Genomic DNA, 17,925 nt, shown 5'->3' with positions numbered 1-17,925 from the left:
TACATCCCCAGCACTTATTTATAAATTTTGACGGCCTTCATCCAATTTCCCCCTTTAAAATTGTTTTTTTAACCAAAAAGATCTCCAATCTTGCTTGCAGAACCATTTAAACTGGTCCTCCCAAAGGTTCTAACCTGGAACTTTAAAGAAAACACAGACTACCTGACTCCACCCCCATGGTTTTCTATCAGCTGGGCTGGAGAGGACGCTGCACTGCACCACTTTTTACGTGCCATGTATGTTGCCAATGCAAAGAGCTACAGACAGAGACAAACTGATTCGACTCTATGCGTAACAGTAACCCAAGCTAAAAAACACAAACAAACAAACCTGACTCCACAGAGTAACCCTAGAACCAGTTCCTTGAGAACCATCTGTTCATTAAGACAGTACATATTCTGACTTAACCTTTAGCCAACTTTTGCCCCCCACCATGCACAGCAACAGCATGGCACTCTCCCAAGCAGAAGGACCTCCTGCTGCCTCCGACAGCCTTACCATAATATTAGGTCGCCTAACTATGAGGTTTTTGTACATGTAGGAAGAAGAGAATATTATATAAAAGAATAAGCTAAGAAGCATTTATTTTCAATATGTTACTCTGGCACCTCAATACAAAGAACGTCAAGGAACTCTAAACTGCTGTTCTATTGTGGGTCCAAAAACATACCAGTAAGTGACTCAAAACCTGGAGCTATGTACAAATGCCCAATTGGTATGTTATGTTCTTTGTCTTCTCAATTTGCCAAATTGTGACATTAAGAGATTTTCTGTCCCACAAGAAATCTTTTCCATAATTCTTTCATTTACTCAATAGTTCTAGCATACAGCAATACCAACAGCATAAATGCAATGAATGGAGAGATTTCATATATTCAACAGATTTGTTATGCAACTGCTATATGCCAAGAAGAGTAAGATTCTGAGGATACAGCGGTGATATAAAACAGACATGGTCCTTGCATTCTTGACAGACACAGGCAACAACTGACTAAACAATTACACGGAGTGTGTGGCTAAGCGACAAGTGGGAGAAGGCAGTGGAAACGGCATTAGGACAAGCGAAGGCCCTGCGTGAAGAGCAGCCACACGCTTCTGTGGCGGTCTTCAAGGGAGCCTGCAAGCTGAGACCTAAAGATGCGAAGGAGCCAGCACATAAGGAGCAGAGCAGGGACCTTCCAGAAATCAGAAACAACGTGCAGAATTCCAGAATCATTAGGACTGTCTTTTAAGACCACAGTAGTTTGATAGTAGTGGGAAAGAGTGATTACAATGAGATGAGGTTGAAAGCAGCCTGACCACGCAGAGGTTTCCAGCCCTTAAAAAAAAAAAAAAAAGCATTTCTTATTCTAAATGCCACTGGAAATCCATGAAGGGTTATAAAGCAGGTGAATAACAAGGTCCTATTTGAGTTTTTCAAAACTGACCTTGGCTATAATGAAAAAAACTGAAAGGGTAAAATAAAAAAGGTAAACCAGTAAAGCAATGTCCAGTGACAGATGGTGGCTTAGGCTAGGCTACCAGCACTGGGCACAAACAGTAGCTAGATTAGAGAAATACTTTGGAGACAGAAAAAAGAGGCTCTACTGATGGACTGACTGCAGTAGATGAGAGGAACTAAAGATGACTCCTAACAAACAGGATGAAAAGACAATCCTCAGAAAGGAAGAAAATATTTACAAAGCCAACTGACAAGGGATTAATCTCCAAAATACACAAACAGGTCATGTAGCTCAATTAAAAAAAAAACAAAAACAGGGCTTCCTTGGTGGCTCAGTGGTAAAGAATCTGCCTGTAAATGCAAGAGACATGTGTCCAATCCCTAGCCCAGGAATATCTCATATGCCATGAAGCAACTAAGCCCATGTGTTACAACTATGCAGCCTGTTCTCAAGAGCCTGAGAGCCATGACTATGGAAGCCTCTGTGCCCTAGAGCCCGCGCTGAGCCAGCAAGAGAAACTGCAGCAACGAGAAGTCCACAGGCAGCAACAAACACCCAGCACAGGCAAAAATGAGCAAAAAGGCCTTTAAATTTTAAACTACATATATATATATATATATATAAAACCAATCAAAAAATGAGCAAAAGACCTCAATAGACATTTCTCCAAAGAAGACATACAGATGGCCAAGAGGTGAATGGAAAGATGCTTGACATCACTAATTATTAGAGAAGTGCAAATCAAAACTACAAGAAGGTATTCACCTCACACCAGTCAGAATGGCCATCATCAAAAAGTCTACCAACACTGAAGAGGGTGTGGAGAAAAGGGAACTGTGCTGCACCGTTGCTGGGAGTGTAAACTGACTCAGGCACTATGGAGAACAGTATGGTGGTTCCTTTAAAAACTAAACAATGGAACCAACATGACTCCAACAATCCCACTCCTGGGCATATACCCTGAAAAAAGACACATGTACCCCAATGTTCACTGCAGCATTATTTACACTAGTCAGGACATGCAAACAACCCAAATGGCCAATGACAGATTAATGGAGAAAGATGTGTTACATGTATACAGTGGGATATGACACAGCCACTGAAAGGAATGCAAGAGTCATTTGTAGAGATGGAGATGAACCTAGAGTCTGTCATACAGAGTGAAGTCAGAAAATCAATACTGTACATTAACACATAAATGTGTAATCTTCAAAAAAGGTACAGATGAACCTATTTCCAAGGCAGGAATAGAGCTGCAGACATAAGAGAACGGAGGTGTGAACACAGGGATGAAAGGGGAGAGTGAGACAAATTGGGAGGTTAGGACTGACATATATACAACACCATCTGTAAAACAGATGTTGCTGTTTAGTCGCTAAGCCGTGTCTCTTTGTGACCCCCATGGACTGTAGCTCACCAGGCTCCTCTGTCCAAGGCATTTCCCAGGCAAAAATACTGGACTGGGTTGCTATTTTCTTCTCCAGGGAATCTTTCCAAACTGGGATTGAACTCACGTCTCCTACATTGGCAAGCAGATTCTTCCTATGTCACCAGGGAAGCCCGTAAAATAGCAAGCTAGTGGGACTCTGCTACAAAGCACAAGAAGCTTGGCCTGATGCTAGCTCTGTGATGACCTAGAAGGATGAGATGAGGGGTTTGAGGGAAGTCAGGAGAGAGGGGATATACTTATACATATAGCTGATTCACTTCACTGTACAGGAGACACTAACACAACATTGTAAAGCAATTATATTCCAATAAAAAAAGACACAGGTACCCCACCATTTGCTGCAGCACTGTTTACAACAGCCAAGACATGGAAACAACCAAAATGTCCATCGACAGATGAATGGATAAAGAAGTTGTGGTACATTTATACAGTAGAATATTACTCAGCCATAAAAATGAAAAAAGTTGGGAAATTTGTAGAGAAGAGGATGGACCTAGGAGTCTATCATACAGAGTGAAGCAAGTCAGGAAGAAAGAAACAAATGCTGTATTTTAACGCACACATATGGCACCTAGAAAAATGGTGCAGACGGACCTACCGCAGAGCAGGAACAGAGCCACAGACGAGGATAAGCAGCATGTGGACACAGGGGGTCGGGGGTGGGATGGAAAAAAATGACTCCTAGGCCTCTGCATCGAGCAATCAGGCTGTGATACTTCCTGAGCTTGGAGTATGTGAGAAAAAATAGCCATTAGTCACATACCGCTATTTAAATTTTTATTAAAATTTAGCTCAGTCACATTACCACATTTCAAGTGCTCAAGAGTCACATGTAGCTGGTGGCTACCATATCAACCTCACAGATATAGAACATTTCCATTATCACAGAAAGTTCTACTGGACATTGCTATTCCAAAGGCAAGTTCAAAAACAAAAACGCACCAAATGCTAAAGTGACCCAGCAAGACTAAAGGTAAAAAGTATCCCTTTCATTGGTCAACATGGAGGTCCAATGATGAGTTCAGCAAAAGGAGGTTCACCGATAATAAAAGCCAAACACAAACTGAAATAGAGACGAAAAATGAAGACCATATCCATAGGATATGTCTTTCAGAGTGTGAAAGCGAGCAGAGAAATTAAAGGGGCATTAGCTGCAAAGAAACAAAAGTCATCCAATTCCAGAATATTCACCTACTCAACCAATACTTATTAGCATCTAGAACTTCCACACACTATTCTCAGTACCAGGCAAACAAATCAGAATAAGATCGTGAAAGGAGAAAAGCAGCAAGTAAACACAGGTTACTTCAGAATATGATTAAGTGCAACAAACCAAGTAAAAGAAGATGGTAAAGTGAAAATGGGTGAACAGGGAAGAACTCAATCTAACGGGAGCCATAAATGACAGGAAGGAACCACCTCTGCAAAGATGGAATATACTTCTGTGCTATTGGGAAAGATCCAAAGTGAGCTGAAAAGATTTCAAAGTCATTCACTCAACACACATTCACTAATCAACTAGTGTACACTATGATTCTAGGCACTGGGAAGAAAGCAAAAAGTGAGGAAACAGACAATGATCCCTGTCTTTCTAGAGCTTATGTTCTAGGAGGTGAAAAAACAAGAGGAGAAAAAAATGGTAAAATATCTATTATGTTAGACAGTGTTGAAGGCTAAAGGAAAACGAGCAAGCAAGGAGACAGGAAGCCAGGGAAGAAGTGGGCTTGCGGAGCCTCGGCCTCCACTCTGGCTCCTCTGTGCCAGGCTACACCCTGACCGAAGCCACCGCCACTGTGTCACCAGCATGACTGCTGCAGTTATTTTCCTGGTTCCTCTCCTTTCTTAAATCCTTTCAGTTTTATTTCTTTGATGAGGGACAGGAGGAAAGAACTAGGTGATAAAGAGAATAGTCTAAACACACAGGAGAGTGTGCTTTTACAGAATGAGACCATAAGCCCATGGAGGTTTTTGAACAGAAAAATTCTATGATCATTGCTTTAAAAGGATTATTCTGGTCACTGTGTTGAGACTGCATTTAAAGGGAACAAATGTAAGCAGGAAGACCAGCTAGAAGACCTCTGCAGTAACCCTAGGATGGCATGGCTATGAAACGGCATAGTAAGAAATGACTGAATTTTGCATCTATATCAGAAGGAGAACAGACAATTTTCAGACAGGGTACGGTGACAGAAAGACAGTCAAGAACAGCAAGGTTTTTGGTGTAACTAAAAAGACAGGTGCATTTAGGACATACTAAGACAAGCAGCTTTAGGAGAAATTGGGAGCTCAGTTTTAGATATATTACATTTGAGATGCTTCTTAAGACATCCAAAATGTTGGGGGAAACGTTGGCTATCATGACTCAGGCTAAGGATATAAATCTGGAAGCCATCAGCAAACAGGTTAAATACTATGTTTAAAGCTATAAGACTCGAGTGTATTTCAACAATGAAAAAGGAGAGTTCCAAGTGCTCAAGATTCAGCCATTCCATGAGGACATAACAGAAAAAGCAAAGAAGAGTAAGGAGGAACCACCGGTAAAGCAGGGAGAAAACCTGCTAGCAGATGTGGTGGCCTAGAAGCCAAGGGAATCATGTCTCAAGCAACTGTGCCAAGCGCTACTGAGAGGTTAAGTGAGAGGAGGATTAGAGGTTTATAATGTGGTGGTCATCGGTAGAAGCTGAAAAGGGGTGAGAGTGTATCCAAGCAATTGTTTCAAGGTGTCTTATTCAAAAGAGAAGCAGACTGGGTGCATGAAAAGGGGAAACAAGAAGAAAAGATTTTTTAAAATGGGGACAAAGATCATGCAAACTCACAGAAGGAAAAATCAAGGATGCAAGAGAAGGTAGAAAGACAGAGTTATATTCTTGAGAGCAAGAGGGCATGGAAGCTGGTTGTCCTTATCTCTGAACACTACAGTTTGTCATAATGACACAGAAGGTGAATGGCACAGTCACAGATGTGAGAGCATACAGGCAATCTTCCAATTATTCGACATGCTTTGTGAAACAGAAAGCAAGGGAGACATATAGGGGAGGAAGTATTGCGAGGTTTGAGAAAAGAGGGAAAAGACATGGTCATAAAGAAAGATGAACTAAGAGGCCAAGGACCACTGGGCATGAAGTCAGGGGGGACAAGGTTGTTGAGAGTTGAGCAGAAGTGAGGGTGAGGGATACTGAAAAGCTTTGACAGAGTGAAGTTATCGTGTCACTGAAGAGCTACTGGAATTAGGGTGGCTGAATCAGACAGAAAAATAAGGTTACTGGAGGAGAGGAAATCAAGGAACTAAGAGATGAGAATACTGGAGGCATCCTCTATATCAATGTTACTCAAAGTACCAGACCACAACACCCTATGGAGCGTGTGCCAGATTATACAAGCCAACATACTGCTTCTTTCATCAAAAAAATTTCAGTACCAAAAAAAAAAAAAGTCAGTTGAACTAAACACTGAACTTAGTGGCATAGTTGAGTTACTTTCTGGCACAAACTACTTACTGCAACTCATACTGTGACAGTTCTCAGAGCATGGGACATTTTGAGTAGCACTTGTCTACACAAATATTGGTATCACCAAGAATTATAACAGAAGTAAAGATGACAGTGAGCCAGGAGACAAGTATTCAAGGAAGTAGGGGAACGAACCAGGAAAGCTGGTAATGGACTAAGATAACGAGGGCAGTTCAGTTCATTTCAGTCGCTCAGTCATGTCCAGCTCTCTGCGACCCCATGAATTGCAGCACGCCAGGCCTCCCTGTTCATCACCATCTCCCAGAGTTCACTCAAACTCACATCCATTCTTTATGTTAGATTTAACCAAATGGATTGCTAATGTGTGACCATTTCCTCACCTCTAAAAATGACAGTATTGTATTGTTCAACCTAATATTCTGGATAATTTTTGAGAACAAATATTTTATGCCAGTCCATAATTTATTTTCAAATTTCCTTTATAGCTTCTTTTGAGTAAGATGTATTAAATATGATGTAATCAAATTTATTAATACTGTTGTGTAAGATTTTGTAGTTCATGGGTTTTGTTGTAAGAGAGTTTTGCCTACATTTTCCCTACTGATCAGTAATAATGCAACTCTGTTTTCATATAGCATACTAGGATAATGTTTCTTAGCTTTTGTTCTTCCAGATATACTGGGTTGGCCAAAATATTTGTTCCAGTTTTTCTGTCACATCTTACAGAAAAACCTGAATGAACTTTTTGGTCAACCCAGTATTTTAAAATTAGCTTGTAAAGTCGGGTGGTAATAATTTGATGGCATGAGAGTCAAAGCTGAAAGTTTTGGAAAAGAATGGTCAAGAAGCAACAACGAGGAACAAAGAGGACACTTCCTCCACCTTCTGGCTCACCAATAAAAGGTGCGCAGGAACAGGAAGTATTTGCCACTTGAGAGAGCTGCAAGGCCAGTAGCATTATGGGGAGAGGCTAGGTTATAGCTGGAGCAAGAAAAAGTAAGCACTCCCAGAGAAGACTGACAATAAAAAGGATGTGCTAAAGACTATGAGTTCTAGAGGGGCAGTGAACGGACTTCAAGAGATGATGAAATGTGGGAAATGGAGAGCCAAATCAGCAATGGGATCCACATCTGGGAAGATAAGAGTAGTACACACAACAGCGGCATGACTAAAGGAACTAAGTCCTACAGAAGTCATGTGCCAGGACTGGCCTCTGACTAGAACATAATGCTTCACTATGAAGATGGGCCCTCCATGCAGACGGGTAACAGAAGGTGAAGGAACTCCTGCTTAGTTTCTCATGGGGGAACAGGGGTGAGTTTGAGGAGCAAAGAAAAGGTTAAACAGCCTTCCTGTCTTCGCACTTTGAAGAGAAATGTAATATGATCTGGTGTATAATGGCAATAAGGAGAAGCCTAAGGCCCTTCAGCATACAGTCAGGACATTCTTCAAGCATGATTCAAGAATGTTAAGTATTCTTACAAAAGAAAATATCTAATTTCAGTATTTTAATTATCATTACTCTGCCTTATGAATGACTCCCAGATTTCTCATCTCTTAATCTAGCCTCTTTTCATTCTATGGGGAATAGACTGGCTGGCACTCTGATTTAGGACCTATGAAAAAATGACAGCAGAATTAAGGCAGAAAATAGTGACCTAGAGGACAACTATCATATATAACATGAATTCTACCTTGTAAATGGATCACTGAGGACATTTATAACTAAAAGTCAGAACAATATACACCTCATTTCATATCATGTGGCTTTTCCAACCAAACGAACTTTAAATGAAACAACTTTAAAATAAAGTGAAGTACCAGAAAGACTAAATTTATGAATGAATCTAGAGAATGGTACATCGGCTTACTATGTTCCCTATGTAACATTTATTGTCTACTTTCCCTTGTGGCTCAGCTGGTAAAGAATCCACCTGCAATGTGGGAAATCTGGGTTCAATTCCTGGGTTGGGAAGATCCCCTAGAGAAGGGAAAGGCTACCCACCCAGTATTCTGGCCTGGAGAATTCCATGGACTGCATAGTCCATGGGGTCGCAAAGAGTAGGACAGGACTGAGCGACTTCCACTTTGTATCTAAATGAACTGTTGAATATAAAGTAATGTTTGACATTGCTACATTCTTTCAGTGGCTCAGGAAAGATTCTAAGTGTCTACCTCAGTACTTCTACACAAGAGAAAGGACACCACTTAGAAACATCCAGAGTTAACTGGATTGAGAAATATTCCCAAGAAACCCATGTTCCTCCTGTATACATGTGTCATTCATCTAATACACAGATAACTCCAAAGACATACTCACTCTCTACACCCTTATCTGCAAACCACTGAGTTATACTTCAGGGTTGAGTGGAGGCTTTTACAAAAGCCACCCCTCCATGAAGCAAATTAGAATCATTAAGATCATCTTCAAACTGCATTTAAGAAAGTTTGCAGTAAATCTAACTTCCCACATTTCTATACAGATAATGTACAATAAAATATGTATAAACACATAAAAGTATTTCAGTCATCATAAACCTGTTCAGAGAAACTTAGAAGCCACCCTGTAGCACGTGCACCTCTTTTACTTCCAAGTCAGATCAGCTGCCGGCATGAAAGAACATTTACTACAGCTATCACCTATGTGCCATGTGGACTGATGAACTTCAAATTAAACAGGTTAAAAATATCTCCCCAACCCCCAGACTTTTTAACTAACACACCTGTTAAATCAGTTAAAAGGAAAATCAGTCCAGCAACATAAGAGTTATGAAATTACAAGCAAAACAATGGGAATATTAATGAAGAAATAGATGGAAGTAAATAGGGGAGCAGATTGGCATTGCTATGAAGCAGCCTCACCTTAACAGCATCCATCCATATATCACGCTTTACAAACTATCTGGGGGTTTGGGGGCTTTTCAACAAGTTCAAAAGAAATCAGAGGCCGGAATTTTCTGGACTGCTACAAGAGAAACTTTACAGTGGGGATTATGGTACAGGCCAAGGGGTGAGCACCTTGGGACAAACGTGTTCTGAAAAGCCCACCGCTCAGTTTGGTTTGCATTCTATACCGTATCATATAAACACAATTGCAGTCAGCAGCACTATTTTCAGATGATACTTTTTAAAACCAATGTTGGCTTATGGTTTGTATTTTCAGTACAGATATAGTAGGCCACTTAAACATGTAATCTAAAGACTAAATATACAACTTTTCAAACTCTGCAAATGAAGAAACTTGCCCTAGCAGCAAAAGACTTTACCAACATCTATTTGACTGCCTGCCTAAATTTATTCTGACCAGGGGATGGAATGGATTGGGAGATTGGGACTGCACTGCTGCTGCTGCTAAGTCGCTTCAGTCGTGTCCAACTCTGTGCAACCCCATAGACAGCAGCCCACCAGGCTCCTCCATCCATGGGATTCTCCAAGCAAGAGTACTGGAGTGGGGTGCCACTGCCTTCTCCTACTATGTATAAAATAGATCCTACTACTATGTATAGAAGGGTAACCAATGAGAACAGACTACACAGCACAGGGAGCTCCTAATGCTCTGTGGTGGCCTAAATGGGAAGGAAATCCAAAACCAGAGGGGATATACGTGAACGTATGGCTTACTGACTCCACGGTACAACAGAAACTAACACAACATTGTACAGCAACTATACTCGTAAAAAATTTTAAAATATATTCTGACCAAATAGGAGTAAGCCATTACTTTAAAAAAAAAAACAAAACTAACATTCAGTTAATTTTTCATTATCTAAACTTTGCTTTTCAGTTTTAAATCTAGTCTGATAAATAGATTATCACAGAAATACAGACTTTAGCTGAAAACCAGGATGTGACTTAAAGACATCAATAAAACTTCAGGCTGATATGATTGTGTATGCACAGCCAGAATTTGTCCAGCATTTTAAGCACCTTCAATGTTAAGTTTTAAGACCTCTTTTAAGAAAACTTTAAAAACTATACTTAAGATGATCAAGTGATGAACAAGTTTGTTCTTTCTCCTCTTTTTCCTTGATCCAATCCATCTTAATTCTTAAGCTTTTTAAGTGCAGGTTTCCCAGAGTTAATGATATGAACCTGCTTTAAGTTCCTAATCTGTTTATATAGTCATTGATACAAGGCATTCCTAAAATACCAAATATGAACCTAATGGTTTATCAAATCTTATTTACTAAGTTATGAAAGTAAAAATGTTACTCAGTTGTGTCGATATGTATATATAGAGACATAGATACAGAACTGTACTACCTTCAGTCACTTAATAGAATCATCATTAAAAAAAAAAACAAAACACTGTACTCCAAATGGTTTACTGCAGATGCCACAAACTGGCAGATCCTGCCAATAGGTGTATTTAATTTGTGTTAAAATGTCTTAAAACATGAATTTCACCTACCAACATGTGCAAATCATGTGTGTGCTACGTTGCTTCAGTAGTGTCCGACTCTTTGTGAGCCTATGGACTTTAGCCAACCAGGCTCCTCTGTCCATGGGATTCTCCAGGCAGGAATAATGGAGTGGGTCGCCATTTTTTCCTCCAGGGGACCTTCCCAACTCAGGGATCAAACCCACAGCTTGTGCAGCTCCTGCACCGCAGGCAGACTCTTCACCGCCGAGCCACCAAGCCCCACTGGTGCAAATCATGAGACGCACATTAATCCAGGTTCCCTGCTTCTCTTAGAAGACAGGAGAAATTCAGATGCTGTGGAAGCCTGAACTGCTTTCCACAGTGGCTGCAGCTGGAGACTGGCTTATATGGGACATATGTTCTCTCAATTCGTTGTAGTTCACAGGGGCCCCGTGAGCCCATACCTGCTTGGAGATACTGAGTAGCTACTCCCACTGGGATGCAAGATCAATCCTATGTGGTTTCTGACAGAGATCTTAGTCACCTATATTGTTTGTCAAATTGTTGCATGAAGACAAGTGGCCAATTTCAAGAGATAAATTAGATCCCTAATAGGCAGAATTTTTTTTTTTAAAGATATACACAGTTTTCAAGAGAACTTTCAAATCTACTCTCTTCTCATAAAAATCTTTGAAACTGGAACACAAGCTATTTGACCTTGAGGCAGTAAATTATGAAAGTAATAGTTACGGACTTGGACATTACTTATTCCATACATGATCCTTTATGAAGGATAACAACCCATTCTGAGATATAAATCAACTGAGGTATTCTTGCCTTATGTTTTTAAAAAGTGAAGTGAAGTCACTCAGTCGTGTCCGACTCTTTGTGACCCCGTGGACTGTAGCCTACCAAGCTCCTCTGTCCATGGGATTCTCCAGGCAAGAATACTGGAGTGGGTTGCCATTTCCTTCTCCAGGGGATCTTCCCGACCCAGAGATTGAACCCGGGTTTCCAGCATTAGAGGCAGACGCTTTAACCTCTGAGCCACCAGGGAAGCAATAATACATTTCTTAAATAGTCGAAAATCATTATCAATGTTTCCACAAAATTATACTAAATTTCAGAGCAAAATGGAGCAGTAAGTGATACAGTCATTTTCCCTCCCTACTCAATCAATTAACTTTTAAACTTCATTTCAACCACCTATTTATAGAAAACATACAAAGGTAAAAACATTTGTTCTAAGCTGAGCATTTTCCATAAAAATGACCATCTGACTTCTAAAAGCTATTTTTAAATGGGTTTTATTCCAGTTATTAATTAGAATCTGATTTGAAATAAGCATTTGCATAAAATAATGCTACTATAGAAACAGCAAGAACTGTAACATAGGAGTGCGGAGAAAGAGCTTTTATTGAAGAATTTAAAGGTCAAAATATGGGAATAGTGCATCAAAGCACTATACAAATGTATACTCTACACAAATGCCTGTAGTCACTAGGCATTATACTCTGGAGTTCACATAAGTTGACTCAACCAGCTTTGTTGATAACTAGTTCTTAACAGACATAATATTCCTTGAAAATATAACCAAGTTGAAGACTTACTTCAGTTTTATTGTATAAGAAATTTTAGACAAATTGATAATTCACTTTTTTGTTAACTTTATCTGAGAATCTTCATTTCTAGAACTCATTAATATGGCTTAATTTTAGGATCTAGGTTTAAGTGCGGTCGCTCAGTCGTGTCTGACTCTTTTTGACCCTATGGGTTGTAGCGCGCTAGGCTCCTCTGTCCATGGGATTCTCCAGGCGAGAGCACTGGAGTGGATAACCATTCTCTTCTACAGGGTATCTTTCCAACCCAAGGACTGAACCTGGGTCTCCTGCATCGCAGGTGGGTTCTTTACCATCTGGGCCATCAGGGAAGCCCAGATACTAGGATGTTTAGACTAAGATTTTGGTTTATAATTATATTTAAGCAGAACTTCCTACAAAAAGTGACAGAATTTAACTCCTGATTTAACTTTGACCTTTCTCCTGCAAATAATGGCTGAGATGACATGTTCTAAAGCCAATCTTTTAACTAGCAATAATAATATGGACACCCTATTCTAGAATTCAAAAGTTTTCTTGACGCTTTCTCATCGAAACTATCATAAATATATTTCACACAAATTTTATGGGGGGAAAAAATCACCAGCATTAGATTATATCCACTGGAGGGCACTCAATGTGACCAAAGCATGCAATGAAAACATGCCCTGATGCTGTCACTCAGCTGCATCAGGTTTGAGGAGACTTTGAGGCTGGAAAATAGTATCTTTTAAAAGAAAAGATGCTCACAAATAGCAAGATAGTTAATCTCTAAAAAGGGTTCCTAACATGACGATTCTTTTATAAGAGCTTCTTTTTCCCTAGGGAGCAGATTTAAATATATGCTTCAGGGATACAGGGTTCAAGCCTCAACAGAAGTATCTAGATTTCAAACCTGGTCAAGCTCAGACTTGCATACAACACAAAAGCAGCATTCTTAAGTAAACAGAGGAAATAAAGAACTTTCTCCAGAGTTTAAGTGATCAAGAACTACACAAGGTAACTCCTACTCATTTTCAAGCAATACAAATCACATATTTTCCTTTCCTGGAACTTACAAAGTATATCTTTATTTTAGCCCATTAGCCTAGTTATCTATCAAGACACAATTAGAACAGTATTACATAAACATTAATCTGTTAAAAGAATGAAGACTGATTTTGCAACTCAGTTTTCTCTCAGTGAGGGTCCAAGAGGCAAAAGATACAAGCTCTGGAGTAACCAGAAGTAGCTACTAGTCTGTTTTACTACTTACTTTTAAGATATAAAAATGCTTTTACTCAAACTGTTTCAACAAAAGATACCCTATTCCCAACAAAAAGAGAGCTACAAGAATAGAAAATACAACTAAGTCAATACAACTAGTGTTTTCACAACCAAAGTCACAAGTCAACATGCAGCACGAAAGAGCTGTTATACTTTTTATTACAAGTTTGTCCTGCTCTAAAAGTATTCATCCTTTCTGCCCTGGGCTGGCAATCAAGCATGCTTCCAACCAAGCTCAAAGTACATACTTAAAATTTACCACCTACTCCTCTGCAGTTATTATCAGCAACTAGTAAACCATAAAAGAGAAACAAAATCTCATTATAACTGGATGCTGTATTGTTTCATTTCAGTAACACAAAAGTTTCATTTGGCTAAAGATACTACAAACAACCTATCTCTGGGATTTTAATTTCACTGCTACTTACAAGTATAAAAGAGTGAGATTCAAATTTTTGAATTCTCCATGTCCCTAGTTTCAACAATACTTATGCTCTTCCTTCCACTCCTTCCAACAATGAAACAGGCTGTGTGCATATAGCTTTCCCAAGAACCAAATCTCAAAACACTCTTAGAGAAATCAGCCTACTTCAAGTTTTCTCTTCCTATTTGGGGAGTGGAGGAGGGAAGTGTGTATGAAAAGAAAAATATACAACTTCATTTATATGGATAATTTTATTCCATTTATCATTAGCAACAGTAAGAAGCTCAATCTGATTTCAGTTTTAATATTGGAATCTACATAATCATCTACATGATTATCTTGGTAAAGGATATGTTTCGAAAGAAAAATGCTGGACACTGACACTTGAACACTACTAAATGTTTTACTTTTTTTAAGTCACCTTTTAAAATTTGGTTTTTCTTGAAAGCAATTTTAAATGGCTGCTCTAGCTTCTGGGAAAATCTCAAGCCTAGAACTCCTCAAGGACTCTAAGTTACATGCTATACTAAACTTTGTAGCACAGTTTTTTAATTTCCCCCTCAAGGACTTCAGACTTGAATAGCCTCAGCATTCCTTTAATCCTATAGAATAGGCTCCTGGAAGTTTTTCAAGTTACTGTTGCAATCACTTTAGGGCCTTGTACATGGCCTTCAGAACAAAGACTAGGTCAAAGTAATGAATACTGGACGCAAATTAATCAAATTTCGTGAAAAGATATTCGCAAACATTAATGGCACCTTTTTTTAAACTCAAGAGGTTCGTGCGCTTGAATGTAAAAATAAAATAAATGTAGCAGCCGCCTTAGTTCAGACCGAAAAAAATGCCTCCCAAACAAGTTTGTCACTAATCTAAGCAGATATTAAACAGAAACATTAACAAACAAAAGAGTCAAGCTATGTCCAGTATCTCTTAAGGAAACACGTTAACAGGAAGATAGCCGAAGGTACTGAATGTACACCAAGAGACAGAATGAAACGGCTTCCCAAGTTCCAGACAAAATACTTATAACTTAGCCATCTGAAAAACAGCAGCCCAGACTTTATCAAAGGCGAGCCGTCTCTTCAAGCTGCTGTCTAGTCTAAGCCACCACTATTCACGACACAAAGCTCTCGTTTCACTAAAACCACTCCTCGATTTCCTTTTGCCGACCTCTGCATACCAGCAGACCAGTCTCCCTTCATTCACCACTCACAAACCCGGAGTGGGGGTGGGGGGAGACCACAGATGTCTGGAAGATACAAAGTAGGAGACAATGCTCCCTCCACCACCGAAAAGAAAACGAAGCAAACAACTACACCCGACTGGCAAAGCTTTCAAGTTTAGTAGACTCAGAAGGAGGCTGTGAAAAGCGAACTTTGAAAGTCTCAGTTCCAAGTCCTCTCTCCAGACAAAACACGGAACGAAGTTGCAAAGCTTGAATTTCCTGCGGGCCATTTCGTAGCGAGGGGAAAATTCACCCCGCTGGAAAGCGCTCTCAAAATCAAGTTTAGTTGCCGTGAAACTATTTGAATAAAGAATCTCCAGGAACACACAATTCTCGAAGCAGTCGCAATCTGAGTCCTGTGGGTCACTTGCTAAGAGACAGTAAGCCAGCCGCCCTCGCCCTTATTTTTCCCAGGACCTCCCTAGCACGCCCGCTTTCACTCACCTGCACCGTACAAAAAAATGTAGGTGCAAGATAGGGATTTTTATCTGTGCAAATCCTCCTGGCGCATCACACCGTCTGCACTAACAGTTTGGATCCTCTAAGGTTTAAAGTTGCTCCGATTTAAACGAGCGCACTCACACCGGCAGGCCATTAAAAATCACTAACCTCTTATTAACCCTCGAAAAAATTCGTCCTTAAGCACGAAAGAAGGAACCTGGAGATAGGACCTCACGTGGCGTCCCAGGCCCAGCGCCCGCACCCCAACTCCCCGCGGAGGCCGGGAAGGCGGAGTCCCCCGTCCCCACCCCGCCCCCCACCCCGGCCCCGGCGCATCCCGAGGCGCAGGGTCCCTCCCCCAAACTCAGCCGCGGCCTGAGCCCGGGACGAAAACCACAGCCCCCTCCACCCACCCGCCCACCCCGCTGGCCACCCGACCTCCCGGACGCGCCCTCGCGGCGCCCCCTCCCCGAAAGCGGCACCCCCGGGGCTCCCGAAGGAGCCGCGCGACCGGAACCGGGCCCGGCCGCCGCCCTCAGCCCCCCGGGCGCGGTCCGCCTCTGCCGCCTCCCCGGCGCCCCGAGCCCGCACGCCCCTCCCCGCTCCCCACCCCGGGGCCTCGGGCTGCGCCGGGTCCGGCTCCCAGCCGCCGCCGGGACCGCGCGCCCGCGACGAAGTTTGGCTCCGAAGCGGGAAGGGGAGCAGCCCCAGACGGGTAAGGAAAGGAGCGCCCAAGCACCTCAGGGGAACAGGCTCCTCCCGCAGCGGGAGTCCGACCGTCCTCGGCCTGCGTTGGCGGCTCGACGGGGACCGGAGCTGCTCCTCGGACCTTGCTCCGTCTCCGCCTCCCCTCTCTCTTCGCTCCCGGGGCCGGGCTAGCGCGGCTGCCACAGACCGAGAGGCTTAAAATGGCGCCGCACAAGGAGCTCTTATAAGTCGCGCAGGATTCACTGTATCCTGCCGCCAGCGGCGCAGCGCGGAGCGTTCCGCCGCGCGGGGACAAGGGGCGGGGCGCGGGCGGGCGGCGGAAAGTAGTCCCCGCGCCGCGGAGCCGCCCGCCGCCGCCGCCGCCGCCGCCGCCGTCCGCCAGCCCGGGGCAGGGGCGGGGCGCCCGCGCGCTCTGCGGGCGCTCTCCCAGGTTGAGGCCGGCGCTGCCCCGCCGCGCGGGACTGGAGGGCGGCCCGCCAGGGCGCGGTAGTCCGAGTCAGGGAGGCGCGGGTCTCCGCGAGCCGGGGTGGGCTGGAGGGAGGGCGACACCGGTATTCTCCACTGTCCCGAGCCCGACGCCCCGGCCTCGCGCATGCCCCGGGCCATGAGAACAGATGCGAGGCTGGCTGCGCGCTACCGGCGGGAGGCGGCATCGGGACCCCGGCCCTGCGGGGCAGGCGGCACACGTCCCTGGGGGGTGAAAGTTCAGGGCCGAGGTGGCGGCGGCAATGCCGGAGCTGAGGTCTGGGCCCACCCGCTCTGGACTCTGCCGGACGCCGCCGCCGCCCTGCTCCCGGTCAGGGGACCCCGGCGCGTTCGTGCTTCCGCTGCCGTTGCAGTCTGGGCCCCAAGCTCTCTGCAGGACTTGGCTCGCAGCCAAGCCGCACATCACCTCAGAGCCCCCCACGGTCCAGGTCGTGGATCTCGCATCCCTACCGGCTGTTCATCTTGAATCTGGGAATGAAGCACCCGTCCGAGCCGCCGGCTTTCCCCGCTCGTGAAGGCTGCGAACTCTCGTTAGGATAGGCGCCTAGCCCGCAATTCAACAAGTCCTTAGGAGTCCCTAACTGAACAAATGACTGATAGACATGGACTAGCTCCACAGCCCTGCCAATTAGGTTAATTCTTACAGTTTCCATTTTTAACTGGTTCCACTTTGCTACTAAGTATCAGTATATTGGGGGTGGTGGTGGATTTTTCTTTCATTCTAAGTTTATTTCTAGGGTATTACTTCTTTGAGAAATCCAAGTTCGTTGTTCATGGAAAGAGCTATCCATTAGGCAGCTTCTAATTTTTTAAAACTCATTTTCTATTCTTCAAAAAAATTTTTTAATTCGTTTGAATAGGCTGAAGTTGGGTCTTGTTTTCCCTTGGAAATGTCTCCATTGTAATCAGCAGGTTTGGTGTTTGTCAAAGCTGAAACAATTATGATCGATTCACTTTCTCTATTGTTGGATGCTTATTTTTCCTCCAAAACAATGGAGAGAGTACAAAAAGCAACAGTGAAAGTTATCTTGAGGCTTTTATCTTTGTAATTA

The 17,925-nt window shown here is 42.7% G+C and overlaps 1 protein-coding gene across 5 annotated transcripts in view; it reads right to left on the bottom strand.

Moving 5' to 3' along the window:
• Positions 1–16,801, bottom strand: part of CTNNB1 (catenin beta 1) — a 48,710-nt gene extending 31,909 nt beyond the window's left edge. For 3 of the 5 annotated variants that reach the window (XM_069560746.1, XM_069560745.1, XM_069560744.1), the window contains exon 1: positions 16,419–16,777. The gene's annotated coding sequence lies outside the window, so the exon portion shown is untranslated. Of the gene's footprint in view, positions 1–16,418 lie in introns of all 5 variants that reach the window. The other 2 variants (XM_069560743.1, XM_069560747.1) reach the window with 2 other exon arrangements.
• Positions 16,802–17,925: the final 1,124 nt, after the last annotated feature.

The sequence above is a fragment of the Ovis canadensis genome, chromosome 19, assembly GCF_042477335.2.
Source record: "Ovis canadensis isolate MfBH-ARS-UI-01 breed Bighorn chromosome 19, ARS-UI_OviCan_v2, whole genome shotgun sequence".
In the NCBI taxonomy this organism is placed as follows: Eukaryota; Metazoa; Chordata; class Mammalia; order Artiodactyla; family Bovidae; genus Ovis; species Ovis canadensis.
Note: the sequence above shows the minus strand (reverse complement) of the source record. Positions and strands in the feature narration are given on the sequence as shown.